This window comes from Sus scrofa, chromosome 7, assembly GCF_000003025.6.
Source record: "Sus scrofa isolate TJ Tabasco breed Duroc chromosome 7, Sscrofa11.1, whole genome shotgun sequence".
In the NCBI taxonomy this organism is placed as follows: Eukaryota; Metazoa; Chordata; class Mammalia; order Artiodactyla; family Suidae; genus Sus; species Sus scrofa.
Genome location: NC_010449.5, coordinates 85,112,443 through 85,132,745, shown reverse-complemented (window position 1 = coordinate 85,132,745; position 20,303 = coordinate 85,112,443). Strand labels below are relative to the sequence as shown.

At 38.2% G+C, this 20,303-nt stretch overlaps 1 pseudogene; it reads left to right on the top strand.

The window, feature by feature from the left end:
* Positions 11,553-20,303, top strand: part of LOC100627536 — a 39,753-nt pseudogene continuing 31,002 nt past the window's right edge.

Genomic DNA, 20,303 nt, shown 5'->3' with positions numbered 1-20,303 from the left:
TGGTGTGCATGTCTTGTGAGAGACAAAGGAGTCACAATGAAGTATAATGGAGATGGCATAACGTTGGAGGCTCCCTTGAGACCTGGTGGGAAGTCGATCTGAAAATTATGATAATTTTTTTTCTCCATCATATTAAAACAAGCTAATAGAGAAGGCCATGCATAGAATACCCTTGGCTTCTTTTCGTTACTGGATGCTCGACAGCAAGCAGTGCATTAAAATCCATTACCTCTACTGAATGAGGACATTGTTTGTGGTATTAGTAATATTGGTAAAAAATCTTTTCAGATAGGAATTTTAAAAATTAATTTTCCTTTGTTCTTTGGATATTTTTTTTCAGCCCAGGAATATAGGGTTTAGACAGATGGATTTATCTCTGGATATTCAAATAACCAAGTTTCCTCTCTTGGCCTCTCTCACTAACATTCTCCTTTCAAAGCAATGCTATTCTTTTGTCCTCTACCAACTTTCTTGTCATGCATTCATCCAATAAATATTTATAATCCACTCAGATGTGCCAGGTACTATGTTAGAATCTGGATAAAGAGATGGCAGATCTTGTTCCTGTCCTTGGGGGCCCCACTAACGTTCTTAAGAAAGTGTTTGAAAAACCAAAGCATACAAGTGCTAAGTAAGCCCGGGCATGTTTCATCACTAGGATTATCTGTGTAATAGGGAAAGATAAACGCTGTAGATTATTTCACCTGAAAAAAAAAAAAAAAAAAAAAAACCATGTCCACACAATTAGGCATGGAGAAAACTCTTGCCAAGAAACTATTGTTAAAAACTGGTTTAAAAAGCAAGAATAATTAGGAGTTCCCATCGTGGCTCAGTGGTCAACGAATCCGACTAGGAACCATGAGGTTGCGGGTTTGATCCCTGGCCTTGCTCAGTGGGTTAAGGATCCGGTGTTGCCGTGAGCTGTGGTGTGGGTCGCAGATGCGGCTTGGATCCTTGTTGCTGTGGCTCTGGCGTAGGCCGGTGGCTATAGCTCCAATTAGACCCCTAGCCTCCAATTAGACCCCTAGCCTGGGAACCTCCATATGCCGCGGGTGTGGCCCAAGAAAATGGCAAAAAGACAAAAAGACCAAAAAAAACAAAAAAAAAGCAAGAATAATTAAAAAGATGCAACATTGAAACTAACCCCCCACCCCCCCAAAAAAAACCCTGCTTCTTTTTAATTTTTTTATTTTTTTGAATTTGTAGGGCCACACCCAGGCATATGGAAGTTCCCAGGCTAGAGGTGGAATTGTAGCTGTAGTAGCTGTAGCTGCAGGCCTATGCCAGAGCTCATAGCAACACTAGATCCTTAACCCACTGAGTGAGGCCAGGGATCGAACTTACGTCCTCGTGGATACTAGTCAAGTTTGTTACTACTGAGCCATAATGGGAGCTTCTGAAACAACTCTGCTTATAAAAAAGCAGTACACATATTGGATTATCTGAGATGTCAACAGAGGAAGCATTAAGCAAAACACAGATGCAAACCATATTGTGACAGAAAGTCAACTGGCCCTAACACAGGCACGTTCATTTCTTGCGACAATACTACAGTCACTTAGAAATAAATATGTCAGAGATATCCAGAGAAATAGAAATGAATAGTATACACCACACCTGAGAATATATAAATAGTATCGGAGAATAAAATAAAATGCAGAATTGAAATTTGTCAAATAGACACTTGGTTAAATACAATAAATATAGCTAAATATCTATTCTACCCACAATGCCAAATAAACTGACTTTCAAAAAAATATATAAACTGACTTTCTACAGGAGAAATTGACAGAACATTGTAAATCGACGATGCTTTAATAAAAATGTTAAATACATAAAAAATAAAAAATATATTAATCCTCAAGTACAAATAGAACAATGAAAGGATGATTACAAATAAAGAACCTAAGTGCTAAAAAAAGAACTACCAAAAAGAAGCAACTAATTCATGTCCCAGAATGCTGAAACCTTGGGCATTGGAAATGCCATGTATCTCTAAAAGCAGAGGAAGGACTGGATCTGAAAACAAAATTGTTTTCAACAGGAATGCACAGGGAATCCCTGATCCCCTCCTTTCTCCTCTTGTTCCCTCGACCATAACTAAAGATAGAGGTGATTCTCTGGAAAGAATGACCATTTCTAGGCTCTGGACCCTCAGATGCTGGGTACAGCTGTGGGAAGGGTGCAGTACCATTGAAGCCACTGAAAGTCAAGTAAAAGACCATCTAGATGACCCATGACTTATCTGGTTGAACTTAGAATTTTTCAGCTTTATGATGGTGCAAAAGCCATACACATTCATTACATATCGTGTTTAAAGCTTTGAATTTTAATCTTTTCCCAGGCTAGCAATATGCTGTAAGAATACTGCCTCTTGATGCTGGGCAGTGGCAGTGAGCACAGCTCCCAGTCAGCCATGTGATCACAACAGTAAACAACTGATACACTGAACAACCATTCTGTACCCACATAACAATGTGGTTTTTCACTTCAGCATGGTGTTCAGTACATGATATGAGTTATTCAACACTGTATTATTAAATAGGCTTTGGGTTAGATGATTTTGCCCAACTGTAGGCTAATGAAAGGTCCTGAGCACATTTAAGTTACACTAGACTAAGCTATAATGTTCTGCAGATGAGGTTAGTGAATGAATTCTTTTATTTACAATATTGTCAACTTAACAATGGATTTATCGGGATGTAAGGAATAACTGTATATTGAAAAATAAGACTCCTTCCCTCCTCTCCCACTTTGTTCCTAGAGTTCCAGAATGTAGCCTCAAAACCCTAAGGGAAGATGCTTAAGGATTCGAATTTGGCTGAATAAGATCACCCGAAAGAAAAGGCATGCAGATATTAATAGTCAGGCATTGCAGAAAGGAACTTCTAGATCCATGTTCAATTTCCCTCCACTGAAGTTTACCAGTTGATAAATCCTTTCATGTACACAGCTTACACTCAACATTTCAATGTCTCCTTATTTAGGAATGAAGAGGAGATCTCTTGTTATTTGTAGAAATCCCTGCAATAAATTAAGTGCCCAAAAGAGACAGAAGAAGAAAGAACTCCGAGGAAACAGAGAAATGCGTAGTATAGGAAAAAAATAAACACACACACATGCCAAGGCACTTCATCTTAAAATTTTAGAACTTCAGAGAAAAACAAAATAATCCTAAAAGCATTCAGAGAGAAGAGTCATATTTCATACAGGAGATGAAGAATCAAAACAGTATGCAGTTTCTCAAGAGCAATTCTTAAAGCTAGATGTCATGAAAATGTGTAACCCACCACCTAAATATAGCCGTTCTAAATGTTACACTACAAAATAAACTGTCAAATTGTATAAAGCAAAAAAATGATTTATGTGACAAATTGACACATACACAAAGTGAGAGATTTAACACTTCTCTTAGAAAATGATAAATAAGGCAGGCAAAAATAGGGCAAGCAAGCCAAATATTAAGGTCAACACAATTAACAAGTTCTATCTAAAACAGATGTCAATATTTGTGATTTTTAGAAGAGGCACTATTACATGTTGGTTGAGAACAGAAGATGAGGAGTAAGGCGTCTCGCTGGATTCAAATTCCTGCCCACTGATTTACTAGCTATCTTACCACAGATGTATGTTTGTTTCCTTAGCTTCAAAATAGTTATAACAATAGTGCCTACTCCATAAATTTGTTGTGAAGATAAAATTAATGCATGACAGGATATTTAGAGAAGTATCCAGCATTGAATATCAATAAATGTGTGTGTATGTCATAATTCTGCACTTAAAGTCTAAATTTCTTTTTTAAAGGCAATATGGAATATTTACAAAATTAACCATAAAAGAAATGTGTGTATACATCTATATATATATATCTATATATATGTGTGTGTATACATAAAATTTTAGAAGCATACTAATTTGAGTCAGGTACAAATTTGGGATCACTCCACTATTCAAAATTGCATTAGATGCCCAAGCCAACAAACTAAGTAAAGAAAAGAAATGCAGTTGTAAAGGCCAGAAAGCAAGACAAAACTGACATTATTCCTAGACAAATGATTGTCGAAAAAGAAGTTATGAGTTTCTACAATCAAACTGATAAAATTAATTAGGGAGTTCAGCTAGCATGCTGAAGAAAAAGACAACTATAGGAAAATACAGTAACATTCATATACTTAAAAAATAATCAGTTGAAAAATATTAGGTAAAACAAATATCTCATTCAAATAAGGAATTGAAGCTATTATTAACAGTAAGCCTAAAAAGAAGATAATAAGATCCGCATAGAAGAATATAAAGACAAAAGACCTAGATCAGTATAATAGAAGAGCCAATATGCTTATGAGTGGAAAAAGGTAATATTTTAGAGTGCCAAATACTCCCATGTAACTATATAAAATTAATAACATTCCAATGGATGATCTTAGTGAATCAAGAAAAGTTAAATATAAAATGTATATGGGAGCATATAATTTCAGTAATATATGAAGGCAATTCTGAAAGAACAAGGTAGGGGTAAAGTAGATTGGAGTGAGGTAGGATAAACAGTCCTAATAGATGTTAACTCATTATAAATAATAAAAACAATGTAGTGTTGGCACAGAAAAAGAAAGAGTTCAATAGCTCATGATAGAAAGCTCAAAATAAACCCCAAATGTATGTATGATCTTAGTTTGTAATGAAATTAATGTTACTGGTTAATAATAAGTCTAAGTACCAGGACAATGATGAATTACTGTGTGTGTACATATCATTGGTTCTTTGATAATATTAAAATAAAGAACTATGTCTCGGAGTTCCTGTAGTGGCGCAGTGGTTAACGAATCCGACTAGGAACCATGAGGTTGCAGGTTCGGTCCCTGCCCTTGCTCAGTGGGTTAACGATCCGGCGTTCCTGGGAGCTGTGGTGTAGGTTGCAGACGTGGCTCAGATCCCGCATTGCTGTGGCTCTGGCGTAGGCCAGTGGCTACAGCTCCAATTCGACCCCTAGCCTGGGAACCTCCATATGCCGCAGGAGCGGCCCAAGAAATAGCAAAAAAAAGCCAAAAAAAAAAGAACTATGTCTAGATATCATGTTGCAACAGAACAAAGGGTGGGGAAAAAATGTGTACATGTAAGGATAACTTGATCCTCTTGCTGTACAGTGGGAAAATAAAATTGAAGAAAAAAAATCTGCAGAAGTACAAAAAAAAATTAAAAGATATGCTACATATAGTAAGGCCTACATATAGAAAAATAAAACTTTAAAACAATTAGAGTAAAACATAAGAGAACATAGGCGAGAGAGTTTTGTTTGTTTGCTTGCTTTTTAAGGATGCACCCACAGCATATGGAGGTTCCCAGACTAGGGGACCAATCGGAGCTATACCTGCTGGCCTAGGCCACAGCCACAGCAAAGCTAGATCCAAGCTGTGTCTGCCACCTACACCACAGTTCATGACAACGCTGGAACCTTAACCCACTGGGCGAGGCCAGCGATCGAAGCCGCATCCTCATGGATACCAGTTGGGTTAGTTAACCGCTGAGCTAGAAGGGAACTCCCTAGAGAGTTTTTTTTTAAATAAAACAAAAACACAAATCAAAAAGAAATTTGCTGAAAATTTACTGCATCTCAATGTATAATGTCCAGTGAATATAGAATCTTAGACAAAGTTACTTGAAAAAAAAGAAGAAAAGAAAAAGACTGGGAGAAAATCATTAGAATAAAGTATAGCAGAAAAGAATCTGTATCTAAAATGTGTAAAAATTACAAATAAGAAAATGGAGGAAAAAAAAATATTGAAAAATATTTAAGGAGTTCTCTTATGGTGCAGTGGATTAAGTATCCAGCATTATCTCTGCAGTGGCTCCAGTCGCTGCTGTGTCATAGGTTTGATCCCTGGCCTGGGAATTTCTGCATGCTGCAGGCTTAAAAATGTTTAATGCTTAAAATGTTAAAATGCTTAAAATTTTTGAACAGGAAATTTTTATGTTGAACTTTGTTCAGTTAATTCACAGGAAGATTGTTCAGACTCTTATAATTAAATAAAAATCACAGTGAGGAGCCTCTTTTCATCCATCAGTTTGGCAAAAATTTAAAATAATAGTAATTGCTGGCAAGTCAGTGAGGAGAGTGAAGACACAGGAAATTACTTATTGGTTGTGGGAGTGAAAACTTTTTCAAGCTCTCTATAAAACTTGGCTAAATATACTAAGATAAAAGCATTTGCATCTACTTTCTGTTTTAGCTCTGATATGTAAAGAGCATGGAAATTATCACTTTCATCTTTCTAACAAGAAAAATCTGAACAAGGGGAAACTCAATGGCTTTTCTTGAACCTATCACCTAACTGAGACCATAGAGCAAAGCACTTTACTGAAATCTGGAGAGAAGTTACCTCCAGAGAGATACAAGTGGTGAAATTGGCTTTCCTGAAGCAGAAGCTGGTGGATGCTAGAGGCCAGCAGGAACACTTAACCAGTGACACTTAACCAGTAATTGTGACAAAATTGCTGAAGGTCAAGTGTGGACTAGGGGCCAGAGTCATGCATAGCCTCACACTTTTGGGATCTTTTCCTTCAGGATCTCACCAGACTCTCCCAGGAAAGCTCTGAGAACAACCCCTTTTCACACTCCACTCCCACCTTAACAGAGATAGGGAAAGAATAGCCATGATGAAACCCCACCACCACCCCCAACCCCCGCCTCCAGAACTTTCTCCCTAACAAAAGTTCAATCTTCAAGAAGAACGGTTTTGAGGAGGGCAAATACTGACATTTCATTCTAGCTAAAGGAAAGGAACCACACCTTATTCCAGCCCTCCAGCTTTCCTGCCTCATCTAAGAAAAACAGAGGTGGGGGTGGGGAGTAGCCTTAGATAACAAGAAAAGAAGCTCCAAGCAAATAGATTGAATGCTGCAGCCAGGGAAAGAAGCTAGCAGGAGAGGGCAATAGGCTTTATCCCTAGAGGGGACTCAAACACTCCCAAGACACAGGCCCACTGTGCAAGTCAGTCTGAGACTTAATCAGAATATTAGAGAATTTTCCTCTCCTCCGCATCCTACTACCATACCAGACTCCAGTATGACAGTGAATTACAGCTGAAAGGTATAGATTCTCCCCATAAGGAGCAGTACAAAAGGAAGCAAGAGAAGAGACAAAAGCAAAATTACTAGAGGAATTTGAAGGTTCTAGTGTGTATAGCTATTTAAAAAATTAAATACAGCCTAACTCCTAGCTAGAGTAATATAAATCTTTACAATAAAGATCCTTACTATTGCTATCCTATGCAACACACTCAGCTTTCAACAAAAAATTACAAGGCATACCAAAAGCCAAGAAGCAGCAGTCCGAAGAGACAAATCAATAATCAGAAAAAGATTTAGATCTGACACAGCTGTTGAAATCATCAGACAGGGAATTTAAAACCACTAAAATTATATATTAAAGAATATAATGGAAAAGGTGTAAGTCCAGATAGGACTATCAGGAAAGAAGTGGAAATTCTAAGGAAGAATCAGAAAGAAGGCCAGAAATCCTATTATAAAAAATAGTAACAGGAATGAAGAATACCTTTAAGTGGATCATCAATAGACAGGACATGCAGAGGAAAGAATCCTTAAACTTGAAGACGGATTAAAAATATGCATTTTGTTTATGCTGGAAGTTAATTCCCAAGCTTTGATAAATACTTTGGAAAAACTCACAGTTGGTACACAGTGATACACGAGATGTTCGTCATTGGCGTGTTGTTATTTTACTCACAGTTTTAAAACTCTTATCAGGAGAGGAATGGATAAGATGATCTGCAGTGTCTCCGTCTATATTATACCATCCTTATACATATGTCACCCACATTATATAATATGGAAGCAAATAAATATATGAAGCAAATATGGTAAATTATTATTTCATTACTTGATTTTCATTTGATTTGTTCTGAGTGGTGGGTTTATGAATACTTGCTACATTAGCACTTGACTCTTGTTTTTTCAGGTTTTGAGTTTTTAATCAAAAATTAATTAATTCAATTAATTTTTAAAATTAAAGAAGTTGGATGGTTAGTTGATGAGAGTCTCTGGTCTTAGCCAGGCCTTAGGCACACACCACCAGTGCTCCATGAGTAGGACTTCTCTTGGATCTCTGCAACCTCAGATGAGGAGGCTGGTACCTGTATCTGGTGGCCCCTTCCTGTGGGTCCTCCCCTCCTGTACGCCTGGGATCCATCTCAAATATCTCCCCAAAGATTCTGCTGTCTTTTTCCAAAAACCAAAAATTTCTCTTCTTGTCTCTCAAAATATCTCCAAATGTTTCTTCTGGAAGAAGACAATTGCCCTTTGACCACAGCGTAAATCAGTATCATGTGGAAACTGTGTGCCCCTAATTTGAAGATGATAAAGCCTAAGTCATAGGAACAAAATATCTGTTTTCCACTTTCTTGGGGGGAATGGAGCTATTTTTGTCTTTCCCTGGGAGACTTGTTTTAAGACTAAGGTGCATAACTTCTGAAAAAGGAAGAAGGAAGAAAAGTTGTTTTCTCTAAGAAATAGGCTGAGAATTCATATTCACATCAATCCAAAATTGATAGGATTCTAGGTACACGATATGCTTTGGAACTGCTCACAAGAGGAATGAGTGATTTTTCCTCTCTCATGAAATCTGCAGAAAGTCTAACTATCTTTTAGCTACTCAGGGGGCAGTGCCAGTAACCCCAAGGAGGTTCCCATGAAGTGCATCTTCCCAGGACTTGTGAAAACCCTTATTAACTCAAGGAGACAAGGAAGGAGGAGAATAGGACCTGTGCACCTAAAGGTTCATTCTCGGCCCCTGATAGCACAGTAGTCCTCACACTGATTGCAGTTGTTTTTTGTCTATTTCCTCAAAATGTTCTAAGTTCCCAGAGGGCAGAAACTCTAATAAATCTCTGTGTTCTCAGAATTAATCATTGGTGCCTGACCCATAATAGATCCTCAGTATATCCTTTACGAATGACTGAATTAATGAGTTAATCAATGGAAAATGTTAAAGAAGCAAAGATTAAACAGGAATGAATAGGGGTCATTCAGTACTAATCATGTTATCTAAGGGTAAAAATTCATTACTGAACTCCTTCTTTTGATAATTATTGATACATCAAAGGGAATGGAAACATCAATTGAAATAGAAATGGGCTTCCTATATTATTGACAGGAGTAGACCATTTAATTTAAGGTATTTGGATCAATACTTTTCCTTCTCTTGTGCTTAAAAATGATTTTTTTTAATCTAGTGAACTAAAAAATATTTCAACTGATATCAGTTAAAGTAACTCATATATATGAAATATTTATGAGTGGAATGATACGTCTTAGATTTGCTTTAAAATAATATATGTGTAAAGGAGAAAGTGAATAGAGGGAGAGATGAAGCTAAATTGGTCATAAATTGATAACTGTTAAGCTGAGTAATGATTATATACAAATTTATTTATTTTGTCTTATTTAAATTTTCTATTGAGGAGTTCCCTTTGTGGCTCAGCAGTTGATGAACTTGATTAAGATCCATGAGGATGCAGGTTTGATCCCTGGCCTTGACCAGAGGGTTAAAGATGAGGTGTTGCCGTGAGCTGTGGTGTAGGTTGCAGACATGGCTCGAATCCCGTGTTGCTGTGGCTGTGGTGTAGGCCAGCAACTGTAGCTCTGATTTAACCCCTAGCCTGGGAACTTCCATGTGCCGTGGGTATGGCCCTGAAAAAGCAAAAAAAAAAAAAAAAAAAAAAAAAAAAAAAAAAAATTCTATTGAAATAAAATGTTAAAAATAAGGCAATTCTTTTCATGTAACTATTACTTTACATTGACATTTGCTGCAGAAGATGAGCATCTATATATTTGTTTTATGATTAACAAATATCAGAGTTCCCTTGTGGCTCAGCAGTAATGAACCCAACTAATATCCATGAGGATGCAAGTTTAATTCCGGACCTCGCTCAGTGGGTTGGGGATCTGGCGTTGCTGTGAGTTGTGGTGTAGGTTGCAGACGTGGCTTGAATCCCAGGGAAACACAAAAATCCTGCATTGCTGTGGCTGTGGTATAAGCCGGCAGCTACAGCTCTGATTCAACCCCTAGTCTGGGAAATACCATATGTCACAAGTGTGGCCCAAAAAGACAAAAAAAAAAAATCATTATTCAGAAACTTATTAAAGAAATGGTCTTATTTCTTCTCTTTAGTAAAGCTTAGCAAAAAAAAATGAACATCTTCTTTCCCTTTTTTCCTATAAAAGGCACATGACATAAACAGTCCTCTTAAGAACTTGAGCAAAATTGCATCATCTGCAATTTAAGAAATATAAATGACAGCATCTGAAGACAGAGGATTGTGAAGAAATACGTAAAAAGGCACAGCCAAACTTTTGTTTTAGATTCTGAGTGCCAGTGTGTTGCTGACTTCAGGTCTAGGAATTTGGTTTCCCACACCAACTAGACGGAAAATAGCACCATCTTTTCTAGATGGTGTCTTGGAGAAATGAATCTCCCAGGACCTCAGACCCTGTTATCAGAAAAGGGGAATCACAAGAGACATTAGAATCTGCCTTTATCATATGCGACAGGTTCAGCAGGACCTTGCTTCCTGTGAAAATGTAGTTATTGGTTTTGCCTTCTTGTTTTGTGCTGGTTTGTTTTGACTAATTTAGTGGTTTGTTTGTTCACCAGTTTTGATCATTTCTCAAGAGATTGCAGTGAAGTTTCTTGTTATTACTTCAACAGAACATGTCTGCTTCTACTCTGAGTTTTATGAAGTGGCTAACAGTATTATAATTTACTAAGAGGGATTTGCACAGTCTCCAAGGAGTTTCAAAGAGCACAGGGCCCAGAAATAGAGTCACATTTGCTTTTGCTTTACCCACTGCTCTTAAGAATCAGATAAAGCCCCGTATTCTGGACACTGGCTTCTATCTGAGTTGAAATCAATAGTGCAAATATGCATTCCCCATTTATGTTCCTTCACGCAGCTCCCAGAGGAGAAAGGGACAATTTCTTTCAGCAGGTATCACTGATAATTCCAGGTGATATTTGCAGTTATTGTTTGGTTTGACGTAAACATGAACATCTATCTTGACTTCCATTGAACAGCTATCAAGCAGTTACTTACATCAGATTCTGTGCTGGGTGTAGGGAATAAAATAATAAGATTTTTTTCCTGAGGGGCTCAGAATTTAAAGGAGGAGATAAGTGGAAAAAAAAAATACATAGCCTGTAATGGGCTCAGTGATATATAAAGATGTACACAAGACACTAGGGAAGCCATGATGAAGTATAGCAGATGGAGAGGGCGAGAAGCATTTCCATTGACTCTTGGAGGATAAGAAAGTGAGTAGCAGGTAGAGAAAAGGAAAAAGACATGTCTTCAGGAACAACATAGGCAGGATTTCCTGCAGTGGGTTAATGATCTTACATTGCCACAGCTGGGGTGTAGGTCCCAGCTGAGGCTCGGATTCGATCCCTGGCCCAGGAACTTCCACATGCTGTGGGTTTGCTACCAAAATAAATAAATACATAAATAAACAGCATAAACAAATGCACAGAGGTAATACAGAGCATGGCGCACCGTCCAGATAGGTTGGATAGAAGGTGGGATGAACATGTACAACCGCTGGAAATGAGTTAGACACCTGGGCATTGGTCATAGAAGAGTGGATGTTAGAAAGGATCCTTCTAGGAGTTCCCTTGGGGTCCAGTGAGTTAAGGATCCAGCATTGTCACTGCAGCGGCTTGGGTTGCAGCTGTGGCACAGGTTTGATCCCTGGCCTGGGAGATTTCATATGCCTTTGGCATGCTCCCCCCGCAAGAAAAGAAAGTGTGCTTCTACACAGTGCTCAAAGTACACAGTTCTCAAATATCTATGTATCAGCAACCTTGGATATGCCTAGGCAATTTACACATCAAAGCATACCTGAAAGTCTGGCCAGTGGATCTACCAGGATAGGAGGGCATCCCATCCATTCAAGGACTGGGCTAGAGAAACATCAAGGGAATATTTCAAAGGAAAGTAGGAACCAGGCATGAAGGGATTGGGGGGCTAAGTCTTGGTCATTGGAAGAGATCAGTGATTCTGAACACAACATAGTTTCTGACAGTCTGGCGTGACTTCAGCCTGACCTCAAGGATCTGTGTTAGGACCTGGAGTATGAGGGAATGATGGTAAGGGAATAGGCAGTGCAAAAAGTAAAACCTGGCAATGTTGCTCCACCCTTCTCTTTAGAATATTGAGACATAAACCATCCTGTTCAGAATGTGCTATAAACACAAAGAGAGGCATTCTTTTGTTGGTTTTCCCTTTGGCTGTGGGACACAGGACACACTGACATCCTGATACCTGCAATGTATTGATGGTGCTGCCCTCAAGGATAGCAGTGACTGGGTCAGAAAGGGTACCAGAGGCCATCATAGCAGGGTCAGGGTGGGCAGGAGAATATCATACTGTAAACCCAGGGTAACCTCCTTTGAGGTAACCAAGTACTCCTCTGTTCTTAGGGTTGCATTGTGATCACCACTGCATTCTTAGAGCTAATCCTAGTGCCAGGCCCATAGCAGTGCTCAGTAAACATTTATTATATCAAGTTCAGTTTATTTTTAAATCTGCTGCAAAGAAATGTCAATTAACTATCAGTTGGCAAAGCCTTGATATCTACACTTTTGATAAAATAGAAATTTGTAAGCTGTTCTCCTTCCAACAAAGTGTTACATAACTTCTACCTTTAAGGACGTTCTATGAGATACTGAGCTTACCTTCTGGGAATCTGTTTGAATTCAGAACCTAGTGGTATTATTTTAATTTTTTTATTCTGGCTATGCTACTGATGCTCTACCCTACTCCCCAACAGGAGCAGAAGTATCTTCTAAGCCTCTGTGGAACAGTCACTGTGGCTTTCTGATATGCTCTATGAATTTCAGCCCCAAGTTTCCAACATGATATCTAGCTCTCTCCAAAACCCAGCATGGAACAAAGAACATTTTTACAAACAAGACATTCCTAGGTTTGACCTAATGAGGGTAGAGGTCCCTTGATTCAAACCTGTCACAAAGAGGTGAGGGAGATGGAATGAAGGAGCAGAGAAGCCCCAGTAATGGTTTTAGAATACGCTCTCCAGATGTGCCGTATTTTTTTTTTTTTTTTGCCCACTTGAGGCTGTCACCAACACTTCAATATTTAATGTTTGATTTCCTGTTTTCTTCTTGCTCACCATAGAATTTGATCTAAAGTCCCCTCTTTGCAGAAAGTCTCATACATATTTTTTTCCCTTGTGCTCTGATCTGTGAGCATCTTAAGGAGGGTTTTTTGGCAGGTTGCATGTTAATGTCACAGAAGGGAAGCTGCCATGGTAGTGCTTTCATTCATCAGTCATTTCCCACTATTTCATGCTGTGAGGTATGCATTGATTATTCATTGCTGTAGCTCCTTCCTAAACTCCCTGGTGAAGAGAAGGCGTACTCTCTAAATATGGAGAGTTTAAAAAGAGAAGAGCACTTTGCAAAGGGAATTACAAAATCTCGCTTCACCATCACCTATGATTTCATGCACCATTCTGAGACATTCCGGCATCCCCTGCACAAATGCTGCACTGTTCTCCAATGATGTCTTTATCCACTTCGCTGATGTTAAACCTCTTTGGGGATTTCCTTCCTGAAGTTTCCATCTATCAGCAGCACTTCAGGGAGAAGAATGAGAAAATCATTTGCATATCTTGAGAGCTGAATTATGCCAGGATGGAACTGGCAGGGCAGGAGTAATTGAGGGGAAAATGTTTTTTAAGAGAAGTCTCCAATTTGGCTTTGATGTTTTCAGGCTCTGAAGTTCCAGGGGCTCATGGCATGGAATAGGGAAGCCGAGGAAGTTTTCCCCTGGCAAAGCTGGCTTCTACTCTCTGTTTCCGGGATAACAGCTGCACCTTTTGCTGCTTATTTCCAGTGGCTAGAGATTATGAGCCTAGGTCATAACATCTCAGGTCATATGGAGCTAGAGCTTTGCACAAATAAGCCTGTCACCCTGGCTTAAATTGGAGACCTTAAACAACTGGTCAATTCTAGGAGAGCATATCTTTGCAGACAGTAAACTATATATGATACTAGTTATCACTTAAAGTGGCAAGAGCAGCTACACATATTAAGGACCTTCTATAGGACAGATATGATGCCAGAACCACACATATTTGTGTTGACCCTTCTTAAAACTTGAGAGTGATCATTTTTTGCAGCTTAGAAATGTAGAAACGGATGATTTCTTCAGGTTTAGTCACTTGGCCTAAGCCTTAGATTTGAGGGCAGATTCAGCCTCAGGTCCAGCAGGCTCCTTCCCACAGTGGAGTCTCTGGTAACTTTTCCTGCCAGAAGGTTGGAGAGAGAGACAGGAACACCTCTTAATGTCAGTAAGTGAGTTACATTATTTTTCCCATAAAACAACACAAAGTGTTATGAAGTCTCATGCTTTTCTAGACCTATAAGGATATGGTGGTATTGGAATCTTGATATGGAAAACCTGGGCTATTGTGCTTGGGAGCCAGAGCCTTGCAATGCAGTAGAAAGAGTCATCAGACGTGTTTGGTTATCTATTGCTGGAGAACAAATCACCCCAAACTTAGAGCTCTAAATATATATCAAAAAAGCATTTATTTGCTGACAGTTCATGGATTGGGCTAGGGCTCCAGTCACAGTTCTTTGTAGCATCAGATGGGACAGTTCAATGCTGGCCACCAGATCTGCTTTCAAGATGGCTCATGCCCAGGGCTGGCAATTTGGTGCTGGCCTTTCCCTGGGAGCTCAGCTCTCACCTGGAATTTCGTCCATGTGGCCTTGCCTCATGGCTAGTTGGATTTCTCTAGGCATGACACCTGGGTTCTGAGAGGAAGTGTCCCCAGGGCTAGCAATCCAAATGGACAAAACCCACTACACAAACACATAACAAACCTCAGCTTACTTTAAGCTGGCATTGCACCAAAGCTAGATGCGTGGCATGGCCAAGTGGAGTCAATGTGGGAGGAAGCTCCACAAGAGAGTGACTACTAGAAGATCTGGTTCACTGTGGATCACCCAGGGAACATTTTTTTTTCCACCAGAAGCATAATGACTTTGATCTGAATATGAGCTCTGACCAGTTCTTCCTTTGTACATTTGAGAAACCTTTTTACCATCTTTTGTTCCTTTCTTTCCCTCTTTGTAAGACTGGGTTAACAAAATTGACCTCATACTTTTGATTAATTACTATAATTTCCACGCTCATGTGGGATTAGAAAATTCATCTCTTTCAGAATCCAGTAATTCTGAATTAACAGTAACAAAAGAAATCAGGGCTTAATGACAATGTAACCTGAAGACCCAGAAGATGGGTGAGTGTGACCCACCTCAAACTGTTTCTCACAGAACCTTATTGCACTTTCTTAGGAACAAAAACTAAGAAAGCGATTTCAAAACACTTTACAGGGTGTTGACATGGAAGAAGACTGACTATGTGGGATCAGCAGAATTGATTGCAAAGATTATGGTCTTGGGAGCCAACAAAGACTGAAAATAAATTTCACTCATGCTGCTCAGTGAATGCGTCACCATGGCAACACAAATGTTTTTAGCCTCAGTTTCTATATTTTAAAAGTGAGATGTTGGAAAAGCGAAATAACATATTAGCTACAAAGTGTCTCTAAAACAGCCTTATACCACTGCATATACTCAATAAATGGTATTATACTTGTTATCACTATTAAATGACTAGTGACAAAAAGAAATCAAAACCCTAAAAGACACCAAATTACCTAAATCTTCATTTTCTTCTGTCTTTGGGTTGGGATTTCAATATATCTACTTTAGACTCTGCTTTGGAATCAGTCTCAAGTTCCAGCCAGGCTATGTGGTATTCTATGCACTTCTCTGTCTCTTGGAATCTAGTTTTTTCTCATAAGCTCTGTAAGAAGATGCATCAATGAGATATTGAGTCATTTTACACACTGTTTGATGTTTTATAATAAGAATTTTTTCATACTGTAATTATTACCCAAATAAGATAATACTACTACTGTATCAAAGATTGGAGAATAACAGTGCCCTAAATAACTATTTACTTTTCTAGGGTCACACTGGTTTAGGTAATACTAGTCTACAGGCCTAGACCCATGTGATGGATCCACAATGGTAAGGACTCCATGCTTTCTTTCTTGTTGCTCTGCCAACCTCAACATGAAGTTTCTGTCTCTTGGTATAAAGCGCTTGCTTCAAATTCCATTGTTGTGTCTGCACTTCTGTCAGTGGGTCATAGAGAGAGAAAAGGGAAGGCAGGGTCCAGAGATTGTCCACATCACCTCTGCGCATGTATCCTTGGCCAGAACATAAGGGCATGTCTAAGCTTCAAAAGAGATATTTAATAGTAAAAATGTTCTGTCTCACCTTTATCAAAATCCTTTGATTTGTCTCTGAACTCACTGACTGATTAGTTTGAGCAGAGAGAAAAGTAGGTACACAGTGATGATTATCATTGGTCATTGACTCCAAAAGAATTATAATATGGTAATCCCTGGTCCCCAATAGTAACTAATTGAATATTTGGAATTAATCATTTTATTCAGTTGCAGAACATATATGTGGAAAAGCCACTGTTTCAGGTATTCTCAATCTTGCAACTTACATTACTCAATTATTTACCTATTAAATTGGGGGACTGGACATATTCAATTATCAGTAAAGTCTCTTCTAGTTCTAGTCTTCTGGCTCATTGTAAAATTTAGTACTGGAAACTTCTCGAGAAGATAAATTCATTCACTCACTTATCAGATATTTATTGACAATTGTGATGACAGGCAATGTACCTGTCTATGAGTGGAATAGTCATTGAATAAAACTAAATCAATTTTTGGTCCCATGGTGCCTACTAGAGGGGGGAGTGAAAAGGAAGGAAGGAAGGGTGGAAGGATGGAAAGGAAGGAAAGAGGGAAGGCCATCATAGGTAAGGGGATCAGCTAATACAAAGACAGGCACTAGACATATTCATAAAACAGAAAATGGATCTAAGAAATGCGTCATAGGGGATAGGACAAGAGTGATGCCAGAAGAGTCTAGAAATGTAAGTGATAACTGCACAACAGAGTTTTGTAATTCATGGTAGAGTCTGTTTTAAATATAATAGGGATCTTTTGGGGAGTGTGAAGCAGGGAAAATATTTGGGCAGATAAGACAAATTATTGAGATTTTTTTTAAAAAGTCCAGTATTTTGAAAATGCTTGACATTTATTTAGTGTGCTACAGTATAGAAATTATTCCGGAAGAGAGTGTTTCCATAAGAAAAAAAAAATAGTAAATGACATTGGCATAAAGAGCAGCCAGTGAAGAACCAGACAGCAGAGAGAGGGAAGATGGAGGTTTATGCTAGGCACTATGAAACATTTGATTAAAAAAAAAAAAAAAAAAAAAAGGTCTTCTGACCCTGTAGCTCTGGGGCAATGGGTTGGCAAAACTTAAAGAGTGTTAGTATGCATTGATTACTATTGGCTGTCTTTAGTGAATTGTTACAAGGGAGAGATGAACTCAGGCAAGACTTAGCTATTCCCAAGCAGAGAATAACAAGTATGCAGAGAATGAAGAGATCATGGATTTTCCAAAGTTGAATAAGCCACGTGACTGGAAGAGTGATTGACACCCCCCCATCTGATCATGTGGTTTGTACAACAGCTAGATTTCCTGGATTTTGAATAGTGCTTTGTTTAAGAGAATACAGAGGAAATGAACATTTTCTGGCCAAAAATGTAAAATGTGCCAGAAACTAGGCAGTTTTCTCTTCATCCCTAGGCTCTTTTGTGGTTTGTTTTGAAATTTAGCCAGGAAATGTAATTATAAATGGTGGGTGTCACCCATAGGACTATCCATAGAAAACGTCCATGCATGATCCTCCAGATTTTTTTTTTTTGTTCTTCTTCTGCCTCCTTGATAAGGATGGGCATGATGATCTCAGAAATCATGTGTTCAATACAGTAAAATGATAAGATTTGAAACTCAGAACCCTGAAACACCACATAAAAATGAGCCACTGCTGATCAAGAACACCTGTTTTTAACTCTAAATGAATGAAAAATACACTTCTATTGTGTTTGATAGAGATTTTATGAGATTTCACAGCATTACCTTAACGAAAAAGAGTAGTTCTGCAAAGAGGCAAGCACAACTGAGAGTGTTTTACTTTTTGTTTTGTCATGTTAGGTTCGAGATGCATATTAGACAAGCAGAAAGCCTCATAAGCACTTGGAATGTATAAGTCTGGGATTCCAGGGAGAGGTCAGGGTTGGGTTGGAAGTCATTGAAACCAACCTGATATCTACAGCCATGGGACCAGTTTATAGTTAGCAGAAACAGGCCCAAATCTGACCCAGAAGTTAGCATTTAAAAGTCAGAAAGGAAAGAAGGAGCCAAAGGGAAGGCCAGGAAGCACTATTCAGTGAGGGCAAGGAAAGCCAGGAGGGAGTAATGTCACCAAAGGTAAACCCCACCTAAATGCAAGTTCACTCCTGAGGTTTCTAAAATACACATCACCCCAGGAGTCTCTTTGGGAGGCAAAACTTTGTGACCCCCAAGGTAGAATGTCAAAGTTTATTTCTACAGGAATAAACTGTAAAGGAAACCACCAGCTCCATAGACGACACACCTGTGTTTTCTGAAGTCCTTCTCTCAAGGGAATAGTGAGTCAGAACATTTGAATTTAACACTCGTGTTGCAATCCCTTGAGTACCAGTGGGGCTACATAAACAACCATTTCCTGTAACCTCAGACCATACATCCAGTTTTCACCTTGCTCTTTTCACACACACATGCTGACAGGTTTTCTTCCACTACAAGGTTTGAAATGAGCCATCCAAAAAAAAAAAAAAAAAAAAAAAAAAAAAAAAAAAAGCAGGTGAGCAGGAGGAAATAGCAAAAATCCCCACCAGGATAGTTTCATAAGCAAAGCACTCAAAAAAATCTGCAAAGAGTCAGAAATCATCACTCTTACAGGCTTTTCACAGTCAGAAGATGCTGCTGAGAGAAAGGCTAGTTCTATAAACAAGGACCCCTACAGCTCCATCAGAGCATGGAAATGCAGAGGAAATTTGTGGATTGTTCCCAAACCAGGTTTGGGGTCATTTTCCATCAAGTGTCTGGGCAATGGCTTATGAAAGGTTTTGTTAAGTTGTTGGGGGTATTTTGGTTGGTCTTGTTTTCTAAAGGGATATATTTATCATGATGACACAGAAACCTTCATATACAAAGCACAATTCTTCACACCAAAGATACATACATGCACACATTGTACATGCATTTATATTATCAATATAAAATATTTAATTGACATTTCTGGCAAATACAAAACCAAGAAATACTCAATTCTGAATTACCTACTTACATGAAGTGCTGGTGAAAACGTGGCAATAAAAAAGAGGCAAAAGCAGTTAAGAAAATCAAGTATTAAGTACCTAGCTTTAAGTACAGACTTGAGTTTGTTTGGGAATATAGTCTTCAGACAAACAAAAAGGAAAATACAACATATAAAAATTTATGCGATGCAGCAAAAACAGTTCTAAGAGGGACTTTCATAGTGGTAAACACCAAACTCTAGAAATAAGTAAATAAAAAAATCAAATAAACAACCCAACTTTACACCTCAAGGAACTAAAAGCAGAACAAGTGAAGCTCAAAGTTAGAAGGAAAGAAATAACAAAGAGCAGAGCAGAAATAAAGTACAGACTAAAAAGAGAATAGAGAAGATCAATGAAATTAATGGCTGTTTTTTGAAAAAATAAACAAAATTGACAAGCTTTACCTAGACTCACCAAGAAAAAAAAGAGAAAACACAATAAATTTAAAAAATAAAAGAAGAAATATTTAAAACTGATTTCACAGAAATGCAAAGTATCATAAGAGGCTTTTGTGAGCAACTATACACCAATAAATTTGACAACCTAGAAGAAATGGATAAATTCCTAGAAATATAGTCTGAATCATGAAGAAGTAGAAAATCTTGACAAGCCAATTACAAGTAAGGAGACTGAATCAGTAATTAAAATCTCCTAACAAATGTCCAAGACTAGATGGCTATACTGGTTTTTAAGTCTACCAAACAGCCAAAGAAGAATTAATATCAATCTTTCTCAAACTCTTCCAAAAAACAGAAGAAGGAATGCTTCCCAACTCATTTTACAAGGCCCAGAATTACCCTGATACACAAACCAGAGAAGGATGCCCAAAAGAAAATTATAAGACAATATCCCCAATGAACTTAGATGTAAAAATCCTCAGCAAAACTTTAGCAAACCAAATTCAACAATACATTAAAATGATTATA